The following is a 13,281-nucleotide window of genomic DNA, read 5'->3' as shown; positions in this document are numbered from 1 at the left end:
TGGAAGCATAGTTCCAAATTTCTTTCTGGATTAGTTAGTCTATTTCTCAGAGCAGAATGAGACATACTTCTGTACATAACTGATGTGAGAATTTGTTTTGTTCGTGTTTATTATGAGGGTTTTGTTTTTCTTCTCTTCTCAGTTGGGTGAAGGGATGGAGGTAGGAGGGAAAGAAAACAAATGTTTGTTAATTTGGAAAAAACAGAATGTTCCCTGAGGCTCAAGTCTTGTATATTTATTTGCATAAGACTGTCTTCATTGGAACAGAAAATAATTATTTGATGCTTTGCTGCCTGCATGAGGGACAGAGCTGGCATGAGAGCTTAGGAGAGGAGAGATTTTGCTTCCCATTTGAGAGAGAACACATGTTGTTACAAGCTTTTTAAGGGAGAGGTCCAAGGAGAGAGGGGAAGAGAGAGACAGAGAGAGCCAGAGAGAGAGAGAGAGAGACAGAGAGACAGACAGGAACAGAGACAGAGAGAGGTTACAAACAACTGGCAGAGCAGTATATGAGAAGGGAGCAGGTTCAATGCTCCCTGCATAGAAATTCACTTAGACTGGGAGACATCAAGATACAATATCATGGTCCCCACAGTGTCAGAAGCGTAGATTGTCCATCCACATATATTCACCACATGTGGCCGTCTCATGTAGGTAGGTGGCAGAGTGGATAGAGTTCTGGACTTGGAATCAGAAAGACCTTAATTCAATCCTGCCTCACATACTTCTTAATCTTTAAGTGATTCTAGGTTAAGGAGTCCTAGGCAAATCACTTACCTTCCCTAAGCCTTAATTTCCTTGATTATAAAATGGGGATAAAAGTAGCACCAACGTCATTGTTGTTCTGCAGATTAAAAGCTGTGACACATTCCAAGAGCTTTGCAAACCTTAGAGTGTTGTATAAATTCTAGCTCTTATTACTTGCCCTCTTCTTCCATTGACAGTGCATATGTTTATAGGAGATTATCCTCAAGGATTTTTTTTTTGAGGGGAAGGTTGTTTTACTCTAAATATTTTTACTATGTTAGCTCAGTGAATTCTTTTGATTTGGGCTAATTGTTTATTCTATCTGATGATTGAAAGGCAAACACATTAGGTATTTATTATTTTAGGAGTACTGACCCCACCAACCCCATCTTGATCCTGAGATAGCTGTCCCTCAGGGAATGTTACCTTCCAGAGGAATGTGGTGGCACCAGGAAAATTACATCTGGATCACAGATTTAGTGTTTTGAGAATGAACTAAGAGGTTTATTTGCTACAACCCTACCATATACAGATGAGGAAACCCTTCTGGTTGCCCAGAAGAGTGAAATGACCTGGCCAGAGTCATACAGGGAACAAGAAGCAGAACTGAGGTTTGAACTCAGGTCCTCTTGCTCTTTGCTCTGTGACATCTTCTTTCTTATGAACAGGCTGGCTTTCTATGACTGTGCTCAGGTTCCTTTGGTATTTGATTTAATCTTGGATAAAGTTCTGCTAAGCCCATACAATACAGCTTTGAGATCCTCTGATCCTGTGCTCCTAAGAAATAAGGGGGCCATCTCCAATTGTCCTGATCTATATCTTGCCACTGGACCCAGATGGCTCTGGAAGAGAGAGTGAGGCTGGTGACCTTGCACCACCCTGCCTCACTTAAACCTAATTCACTTGCAAGTCATGGCATCACCTCCCTGTTGTCATGGTCCTCTTTGAGAATGAAGGACAAACACTAAGAAATAGGGAGATGGATCAGTGGAATAGGTTACATATGCAAGACACAGTAGTCAATGACTATAGTAATCGATTATTTGATAAACCCGAAGACCCCAGCTTCTGGGATAAGAACCCACTCTTTGAAAAAAAACTGCTGGGAAAACTGGAAAAGAGTATGGCAGAAACTAGTCATAGACTCAAATCTCACACCATATACCAAAATAAAGTCAAAATGGGTTCATGACTTAGATATAAAGGCTGATACCATAAGTAAACTGGGAGAACAAGGAATAGTTTACCTATCAGATCTATGGAGAACAGAAGAATTCATGACCAAACAGGAGATAGAGAACATTATGAAAAGCAAAATGGATCATTTTGATTACATTAAATTGAAAAGTTTTTGCACAAACAAAGCCAATGCAACTAAGATTAGAAGGAAGGTAGAAAATTGGGAAAGAATTTTTAAACCAGTCTCTCTGATAAAGGCCTCATTTCTAAAATATATAGAGAATTAAGACAAATTTATAAGAACACAAGCCATTCCCCAATTGATAAATGGTCAAAGGATATGAACAGACAATTCTCAGATGAAAAATTAAAGCCATCTATAGTCATATGAAAAAATGCTCTAAATCGTTATTGATTAGAGAAATGCAAATCAAAACAACTCTGAGGTACCACATCACACCTATCAGATTGGCCAACATGACAAAACAGGAAAATGATAAATGTTGGAGAAGATGTGGGAAAATTGGAACACTAATACATTGTTGGTGGAGTTGTGAAATGATCCAACCATTTTGGAGAACAATTTGGAACTATGCCCAAAGGGCTACAAAAATGTGCATACCCTTTGATCCAGCAATAGCACTTCTAGGGCTATATCCCAAAGAGATCAAACAAATGGGAAAAGGACCCACATGTACAAAAATATTCATAGCAGCTCTTTTTGTGGTGGCAAAGAATAGGAAATTGAGAGGATGTCCATCAATTGGGGAATGGCTGAGCAAGTTGTGGTATATGATTGTAATGGAAGACTATTGTGCTATAAGAAATGATGAACAGGCTGACTTCAGAAAAACCTGGAAAGACTTATATGGTCTGATGCTGAGTGAAGTGAGCAGAACCAAGAGGACTTTGTACACAATAACAGCCACGTTATGTGATGACTAACGAACCCTTCTCAGGATTACAAGGATCTAAGACATCTCCAGAGGCCTTGGGATGGAAAGTGCTGTCCACATCCAATGAAAGAACTATGGAAGTCAAATCACTATCACTTATTTTTACCTTCTGTTGAGTTTTGTTTCATCTTTCTGATGTGATGGTTCCTCCTATTGGTTTTAATTTTTACTTACAACTTCACTAATGTGAAAAAGAGAGAGAGAGAGAGAGAGAGAGAGAGAGAGAGAGAGGAGAGAGAGAGAATGAAGGAGAAACAATAATGACAACCTAGGAAAGGAACAGAACATAAGTAGTCAATATGGACAGTGAAGATATAAACCAGAAAAGGCATTTGGGCTTAATGGTTTGGTAAGTCTATTGCCAAAGGCAATGGCCTATGCAGATGTGGCTTTTACCATCAGTGGCATGATTGCATGGTGACTCACTTGGGGAAGGACATAAGTTCCTTACAAGATTCCATACTGAGTAATAGTGTTGTGCCAGTAACCAGCTCTTAAGGGGACTGCCTCCCACTACTGTGTACTTTTCTGGTGGAGTCTACCACCACATAGCTTCTGGGAAAGAAGTCATTTACCGACAGGCCAAATGTTCCAGTGCACTTTCCTTGTTATGGTAAAATCTATTCCCAGAAAGGAAATTGGTCAAACCTCAGAATAAGTCTGTTGAATTTTTTTTTTTTTGGTATTGACCCCACACGAAATATTAACTACATACAATATGTGGAGATAGATGACTATATCCTACAGAAGGTCATTTATAAACTCATCTGCTTGATAAAATAGATAGAGCTGATAAGTGATATATTGGAATAGCTGAGATTTCTAACATTGGGGAGCAAAACAAGACCTTCTATCATCTGTGACTATAAAGACACACAGGCATCTGTGACTTTCTTCAACTGTCAAATGGGGGGTAATAATTGCACCTACCCCCCAGGATTGTTGTGCAGTTCAGATGAGATAATATTTGTAAAGTGGCTTGTAAAGCTTGCAGCACTATATAAATGCTAATGACCACCACCGTCATTATTATTGATAGTATTATTATAATAAAGCATTGTGATTGATTGATTTTTAGGGAGCTTTTCCAACCTTCACAGTAATCTTTTTAACATCATCAGTGGTTTGAATATAAGAATAACATTTAATAGCAGCAACAACAACCAGATGTAGTCAAATCTGGTTAACGAGATGAGTCATTACGCTGGGTGATCTAGTCTAATTTGTGATGGTAAAAGGGGGTGACTTAATCTGGAAAATACCTTAGAGATCATCTTATCCAACCTTCACATTTTACATGTTGGGAAATTGAAACCCAAAAAGATAATGAAAGGATATGGAGGTAGTAAAAGATGAGTCTCAGTCTATGGTGCCTGGGTGGATAAGGTTCTGCCAGCCCTAGAATCAGGAGGACCTGTATTCAAATCCATTTTCAGGCATTTACTAGCTGTGTGACCCTGGGAAGTCATTTAACCTGGTTTGCCTCAGTTTCCTCTTCAGTAAAATGAGCTGGAGAAGGAAAAGGCAAACCGCTCCAATGTTTTTGCCACACACACACACACACACACACACACACACACAAAACCAAATGGAATCATGACTGAAAAAGACTGAACAGCAATACAGTTTGTACACATGTCCTTTTACACCAAAACCTGAACTTTCTACTATTCTACATTGCCTCTTATGAAAGCAATGTCAAGGATAAACATTGACTACCTCACAATGTTTTGCCATGCTAAACCTGACAGTAACATATAAAGTAGTGATGTAGATAGTTCATTCTTAAATATGAAAAGAAATAATTACTCTATTGTAAGTAAAACAATAGATCTCCTTCTCCTGTGATATCTCATGAGAACCTGGTGACTTCAGAACATTTCAATTTCAGTTAAAGCCAAACATTAAGCCTGGAATTAAATTTAGTTGAGTTCAGGGTAAAAAAGTTTGGTCTTATGGGAAATACACTGGCTCTGGGCCCAGAGGATTTAGATTCAGATCTTGCTTCAGAACCTATGACCTTGAGCAAATCACTTAACCTAATTGGGTCTCAGTTTTCACATTGGTAAATTGAGGAGTTTGAAATGGATATGCCTTTGAACTGCCAGGCTAGCTCTAGTTCTGTGATTCAATTAATGATGATGAAGATAATGATAATAATGATGCTGGTGATGATGAATAAAAAATAATAATGATTCATGCACAAGGGCAGGAGAGATTAGTAACTCATGGAATCCTCAATGTCAAAGTAGCCATTAAAAAGATAATTTTGTGGTATAAGGAATATCTACTACAGCTTGATGGGCAGGTAGGTGGTGCAGTGGATAGAGTTCCAGGCCTGGAGTCAGAAAGACTCACCTTCCTGAGCTCAAATGTGGACTCAGATACTTACTAGCTGTGTGATCCTGGGCAAGTTACTTAACCCTGTTTGCTTCAGTTTCCTCCTCTGTAAAATGAGCTGGAGAAGAAAATGGCAAATCACTCTAGGATCATTGACAAGAAAACCCAAAATCAGGTCAGATATGACTGAAACAATAATTACAGCTTATATTTTGCAGCCCCAGGATTATTTTCTGAAATTCCCTTCTTAAAAGACAGAGTGAGTCATATAATGTCAGAAACTGTCAGTCATCTGAAAGTAGTTTGCTTGATCTTTGAGTCCACTTCCTTGTGAAAAGAAAAGGGTGAAGCTATTTGGGATGACACGCAGAGATTCAGTTTGAGGATCAAAACTTTCAGCAGTAAAAACGAGTATTTATAGCATTTACTGTTGGTAGCCATCTTGTTTTTAGTGGCAACCATCTGCTATGAGTCAACATTATGTCACTTGAAAACCATACTGCACAGCTTCAGAAAAGAAATCAAATTAAGCTAGAGCTGAAGTTTTATTTTATAATGTACAGTTAATTTGACATGGATACTTTGATGGATCTATGATTTCATTGATATGGATATTTCCACCAATGGCATTGATGACAATCCATTCATTTCTTCTCATCCTTGTGACTCTTCGAGGATTCTCTTAGGAGGCAGAGAATTTGCAGAAGACTTTACATAGAAAGAAAGAATGAGACACAGGTCTCCTTTATTTCCTGCTTCAGCAGTCACCATCATCACCAAACAAAGCAGCAGAATTGTTTACGATGCTTGCTGAACCTGAGGGTGGTGAGAATCTTGGCAGGTGAACCTCTTTATCTGTAACCGTTTGACTCTCTAGGTTGCATTCCTAGGTGAATCTGAATAAAAGGGACTACTTTAATTAGGTTCATCAAAGGCTCTTTAGTGAGTGATGCTGGAAGTTTCCCATAGCACAGGGATTCTGTGTGTGTGTGTGTGTGTGTGTGTGTTGTGTGTGTGTGTCTGTGTCTGTGATGGTCTGTTTTGGACCTTTGGATCCATTTTCAAAATGTGTGCTGCTTACATGTATAACTGAATGAAAAGCTAAATTTCAGTTAGAGATTGGTGAAAATAAATATGCATCTGATTTTTCCTTATCTGAATTCATGAACCCATATCTATGGATTATAGATGCAAGGGTAAGAACCCCTGCTATAAGTCTGAATACAGATTAAAGCATATTCTTTTACCATCTTGATTTTTCTTGTTTTTTTTTTCTCTTTGTGCTCTGTTTTCTTTTACAAGGCTAATATGGAAATGGTTTGCATGACTACATGTGTATAACTATATCAAATTGCTTGCCTTCTCAATAGGGGAAAGGGAGGGAGAGAATTTGAAATTCAAAATTAAAAATAAATGTTAAAAATTGTTTTTACATGTAATTGGTGGAAAATAAAATAATAAATAAATATTTTTTTTAAAAAAATAAGAACCTTGAAAAGAACCCCTTAGGCATATTTTTACAAAGTCTTTATTAAGACTTCTCCCACTGCTGGAAACATAAGCTTATTTTCTTCAATATTGGGGGTTTTTTTATTACCCCATCTTCATTTTTACTGACCTGGCGTGCTAACAACTGTAGACCAGATCCATTATGGGCTACACTTGACATGTTGAATGAAGGCAGGATAATGGAGCCCCCTAGGGAGAGGCAATGTCTTTCTTTGTAGCAACAAGTGGGCAGGGGGAGAAAGGTAACTCCTTAAAATTTAAAAATAGGGTGATAGTGAATGTCTAGCTATGGCCAGGTAGGTGGCACGGTGGATAGAGTACTGGGCTTGGAATCAAGAAAACTCACCTTTGTGAATTCAAATCTTCCCTCACACACTTAATAGCCATGTGACTCTGGGCAAGTAACTTAATCCTCTTTGCCTCAGTTTTCTCATCCCTAAAATGAGTTGGATAAAGGAATGACACACCACTCGAGTATCTTTGCCAAGAAAACCCCAAATGAGGTCACAAAGAATCAGACACCACAGCAATGACTCAACACAAACAATTTATAGTCAAAGAAAGACCTTTATGGTTGAGACCTTGCCCAAAGCATGTCCTAAATTAGTGGAAACTCTCCATAATCCCATTTCCTTCCCCACCCTCACCCAGGGTTAGTGTAGAAGTTGGAGTGGGAAAATAGAGATTGGGGACAGATGAAAGCAAAGTGTGATGGATTCTACTCTTTTCCCTCTGCCACTCAAATGGGTGCTTGCCCCAAGCGAAGCTAAAGGTAGACAGTTGCTTGAAGATGATGCTTGGAGGGATCAATAAATCATACATGGAGAGGCAGCAGAGAACCCCTGATGAACAACAGCTGATAAAGGATGAAAAGCACTAGGGAGTGTTTCTTAAAATAAAGGGACCCTTAAAAGGTCATTTTCAGATCACCTGGACAATCCAAGATCACATCAAAGTGGAAATGTTGTTAGTGTGGACATGGGCAGCATGAGAAACTTGGTGCACTTATCTCCACCAGATATAGTATAACTGGGAGAGAATTAGAGGGCATTGACACCAGTCTTCTGAGAGTACGTTGGCCACTGAGCAGGTCTTTTTGTTTTGTTTATTTTTGTTTTTTCACCGTTTAGGGATTTTGCTCTAAGAATCTCCAGAAGGATTGGGGTTAGAGTGGGGAATAGATCTGTACTCATCCAAGGAATTATCCCCATTTATTTCCATCTCACCAGGTGATATTTCTAAGCCTTAGAAAGCTGCTGGGATGGGAGACAGATATGAGCCATGCCTGAAGAGCATCTTCAGAGTCATAATCAGAGGTCCTTCTACAGCATCATTGACTTGTGCTTGAAGCTCAACGGCATTTCCATTGGTCAAAAAGACACCTCTGGGATTTTGCATTGCTTTGCATATGTAAATGTAGACCCTTCAGCCTCCTGGCAAGGAACAGAAAAACTAAAAAAGCCATTTTTTTTTGTTCAGGGAGTAAATTGTAGGAGACAGGGAATTTTCAGAAGATTTTATATGGAAAGACAAAGTCAATAAAGAGTCTGTCTTGTTTTCTATAGTGGTTCTTGTTAGCTGACCCCAAGATGTGGAATTGTATACAATATCTGATCAATTAGATAGTGACATGAACTTGGTTAGATAAACTCTCTTATCTGGATGTAAGTACAGGCTCTTTAAAGTATTTCTTTTAAATATGGAGCAGTTTGGTGCTAGAAAGTAATAGAGGGGAGAAAAACACTGTAGTTTAATAAAAACTACTAAAACATGTATGCAAAGAAATTCAGTTTTCAGATGGGATTTGAGTAATTTGAGACAGAGAGTGACTTTTATATAAATATAGACTGGTAAGGTAAGACAATTAGACACGTAATTGGGGAAAAATAAAATATATATTAAAAATGTTCACCAAAAAAAGGGAGACAATTAGCATTCATTAAGTACTTACTCTATGCCAGACACTGTACTAAGTGCTGGATACCAAGAAAGGTAAAAGACGGCCCCTGCCTCATGGAATTCACAAAACATAAAAATTAGATACAAATAAGATTTTTATGTGATACATTGGAGACAAGCAAAAAAGGGAAGAGAATAGAATTTAAAAGATTAAGCAAAGCTTCTTGTAAAAGGTAGGATTTTAGCTGGGACTTGGATGACAAGGAAGCCAGGAGGCAGAGATGAGGGGAAAGTGGGAGACAGCCAGTGAAAATGCCCAGAATTGGGAAAGGGAGTATTCCTTCTGCAATGAACAGCAAGGAAACCAGGTTCACTGGATCAAAGTTTACGTGGAAATGGGGTACGAGGGATGAGAAGATTGGCAAGGTGGGAGGTGGGTAGGGCGCTGGCCATAATTGTCAAGGGCTTTGAATGCCAAACCAAGGATTTTATATTTGATTTTGGCAGTGATTGAGAGCCACTGGAGTTAATTAAATTGACAGAGGAGGGTGACATTATCAGACCTATGATTTATGAAGATTAATTTGACAGTTAATTGGAGGATGAATGATGGGCTAGACTGGGGTAATGGCTTGTTTCTGTTAACAGAGTGATGGTTAAAAGTTTTATTTATTAGAAACTTGTAAATGTAAATACGAAGAAATAGTTTCAAGAACACAAAATGTGATGAAGGAGCATCTTAAGAACTGACCAACGGGGCAACTAGGTGGTGCAGTGGATAGAGCACTGGCCCTGAAGTCAGGAGGACCTAAGTTCAAATCCGGCCTCAGACCAAACACTTGACACATACTTGCTATGTGACCCTGGGTAAGTCACTTAACCCTGACTGACTAAAAATTAAAAAAAGAACAATAAAAAAAAGAAATGACCAACGTCTAGAGCTGTAAGGAAATGCAATCTCTCAACTCATTAGGATGTAGCTGTTTTAAGAATTAAGAAGGATAAAGTACATGCACACACAAATGAAAAAAAAATGTCTGGAGACTAAGAGATGATTAAATAAGGGCTATAATTTCATAGGGCAAATTTGATGAGCCGTCACTCCAGGGGACGAGTGGTCCAGGGATAGGAACAAACAGCTGTCAAAAGAAAATTTGCAAACTATTAACAACCATGTGAAAGAATGTTCCAGATTACGAATAACTAGAGAATTGGAAAACAAAACAACTCTGAGGTTTACCTCACCAGGAGTGAATTGGTAAAGATGACAAGTGAGTGGAATAGTCAATGCTAAAAAAAGAGGGCTGTGGAAAGATGGCCACAATGATGCCTTTTTTGGAGGAGATAGCTCCACCCATTGGTTGAAGCATTCTTGAGAGAAATTTGGAATTACGACAAGAAAGTGATGACAATGTCTGTATCCTTCGATTCAAAGACTTGGCTGTTATGACGTACTCCAAGAATGTAAACAACAAAAAAAGTCTCACAGATGCCAAATTATATCACACGTATGTGTATGTATGTGTATATACATACATACACTATATATACACACATGTATGTGTATGTATACATATATGTATGCATGTATGTGTATAGACATACACTATGTATACATGTGTATATACATCCATGTATACATATATATGCATATACACATATATATATATACACACACATATGCATATCTGTATCTACATCTATATCTAGATGTAGATATAGATACAGATATAGATATAGATATATACCCCATCTACATACATAGGAAGCATTCAACTTTTGCTTTCATGGCATGAACATAAAAAATAATATATAACAATAGCTAACTCTATATAGTGGTTTAAGGTTTACTAAGTATTTCACACATATTGTCTTATTGGACTCTGACAATTTGTAAAGTTGGTCCTATTAATAGCCCCATTTATAGATGAGCAAACTGAGACTGGGAGAAGTTAATTGACTAATCCAGAGTCACACAGCTAGTATCTATGGGAAGATTCCAACTCAGCTCTTTGTGATTCCAACTCTAGCCCTCTATTCAGTATAGCATCTAGTTTCCAAGATATCGTGTTGCCAAATTTGGAGGATCTTGAACTTGAGAAAAAGGGTTTAGTCTTTAATACAGGAGGTAATAAAACACTATTGAAAGGTTTAAAACAAGGATTAGATCTACAAATGATAACTTACCAGTCATTTAGGTTGTACTTTGACATTTTCAAAACATCACGTGGTTTCCTCATGAAAACTTTCTTTTGTTTGGTAGATAATACAGGTATTCTTATTCCTAACTTACTGGTAGCAGAAACAAGGCTCCCAAATTAGATCATTTATGAGAGTCTTATAATTAAGTAGATAGCAGAACCAGGAAATGAGCCCAGATCTACTGATTCTTTCCTCTGTGCCCATTCTACTGTATCCTACTGCCTCTCCATGGTATGTGGGGAAGATAAATCTGACAACAGTACGGTAGATGGCTTGGGAGAAGGAAAGACTGTCTCCTTTACTGTCATCCATATCATGACCCTTAACCATGGTCGTTCTCCAAAGGCTTTGTCCTAGGCCTTCTTCTCAGCTCCTTCTATACTAATTCACTCGGTGATCTTCTTAGCTCCCATGGTTTCAATTATCATCTCTATGCAGATGACTCTCATATCTACTCGCCCAGCCATAGCCTCTTTTCCAACCTTCAACCTCACATATGCATTAGGCATCTCAAATTGGATGTCCTTTAGATGTCAAACTGAATAGGTTCAAAACTGAAATCATTATCTTTTCCCCAAAACCTTCCCTTCTTCCTAACTTCCCAGTTGCTGTCAAGGGTACCAACATCCCCTTTTCCACCCAGACTTGTAACCTAGTTGCTCCATCTCTCTCATCACCACCCCTTTATTTAATTAGCTGTCATGTCCTGTCATTTCTATCTTTGTAACATCGCTCATATGTGCTCCCTTCTTTATTCTGAAGCTGGAAAGACCCTGATGTGGACCCTCATCAGCTCACACCTGGACTAGCTTTCTGTTTGGCCTCTGCCTCAAATCTCTCACCACTGCAATCCATCCTCCACATAGCTATCAAATTAATCTTCATAATACACAGACCTGACCTTGTCACCTACTTATACAATAAACTCCAGCGGCCTCCTATTGCCTCTAGCATCAAATATAAAATCCTCTGTTTGGCCTTTACAGGCCTTTGTAAGGTGAGTCCCTTCTGCTTTTCCAGTATTCTTATACCTTACTCACTCTACATACTCTGAAATCCATTGCAAGTGGCTTCCTAACTATTGCCCACACAAGATATGCATTTCTTAGCACCAAGGACTTTCACTGGTTGTCCCCTATACCCAGAATTCTCTTGCTACTAATTCCCACTTACTAATATCACTGGCATCCTTAAAGATTCAGTGAAGATCTTCCCTTCTGTTGGAAATCATTAGATGGTCCCTAATTTTATTACCTTCCCTCTGAAATCATCTCCACCTATCTTGCATATATCTTCTTTGTGCTTGGCTATTTCCATATAATGCTCCCCAATAGACTATAATCTCCTAGTGAACAAGAACTATTATTTGCCTTTCTTTGTATCCCTACAACTTAGGACAATGCCTGGCTCCTAGTAAGGTCTTCATAAATGACAGTTGCCCAACTGATTGACTAAATGTTGTGGTCATTTTTGTTCTTGAAGAAAAGGTGAGAGAATATCCTCCCTTCCTTTCATTGGAGAAGTTGGTGAATATGGGTGAAGAATGATTCATATACCCTCAAATGAGGTTCTTTTGCTGGCTGGTTGGTCACATACAATTTTTTTTTTATTATGGTGGAAGACTGATGAGGGCAGCAGGAGACTTAATGTATATCTGGAAATGACTGCAACGTATAAACAAGAATCAATCAAAAATAAATTACTCTCTAAATATTAAAAGGCACTACACAATTATGTGAGTAACTAGTGTGTAGTGAATCAGGTTTCTCTTGGGAGAGCAGTACAGGGTAATTGGCCTGCCTAAACTCAAAATGCATTTCAGATTCATCTTCATTCTAGGTTAAGATGATTCTGTTGTGCTACTGCTGATCTGTCCTGAGTTAACAGGAGGCAGTTCAAGTGTTTTGTCCTATTTGCAAAATCAGGCCCTCCATTATAAATTGAGGATGTCAACTTTAGATGGTAAATTTTACTTTAGAAAATTGTGAATTCCTAGGAATGAGATAAACTAAAATAAAGTCTCATTAGTTTTATGAATTTATTAGTTGTCTTCTTTATTACTTTTTTTTTTATTTTTAGCACAGAGGTTCAAATACAACATTTCCATATAGAATGTGGGAAGAATTCCTAAAGGGGGTCGAAGAAATATGAAACAAATTATATACATTGATTAAATCCAGACCTCTAAAGAGTAAGCTAATTCTCTTAGGCTAAGAAGAAAATTTGGAGATGCTGTCAATCACCCAGAATGAAAGTCTTTGTAAATCGTTCAGTATACCATGGAAGCTAGTGCAAAGTCCATCAGTGACAAAAGAGAAGGATAATGAAAGTCATTATTTATCTTCAATTTGTAACTGATAAAAAAAAGATGGTTTCTCAACATTATTCTTTCACATCATTCATTCATTCATTCTTAGCCAAAGGAAGCTCTAAATCCCTTTTGCTCCAT

The sequence above is a fragment of the Phascolarctos cinereus genome, unplaced genomic scaffold (genome assembly GCF_003287225.1).
Source record: "Phascolarctos cinereus isolate Bilbo 61053 unplaced genomic scaffold, phaCin_HiC Scaffold_1;HRSCAF=81, whole genome shotgun sequence".
NCBI lineage: Eukaryota > Metazoa > Chordata > Mammalia > Diprotodontia > Phascolarctidae > Phascolarctos > Phascolarctos cinereus.
This window is presented reverse-complemented; position numbering follows the sequence as displayed.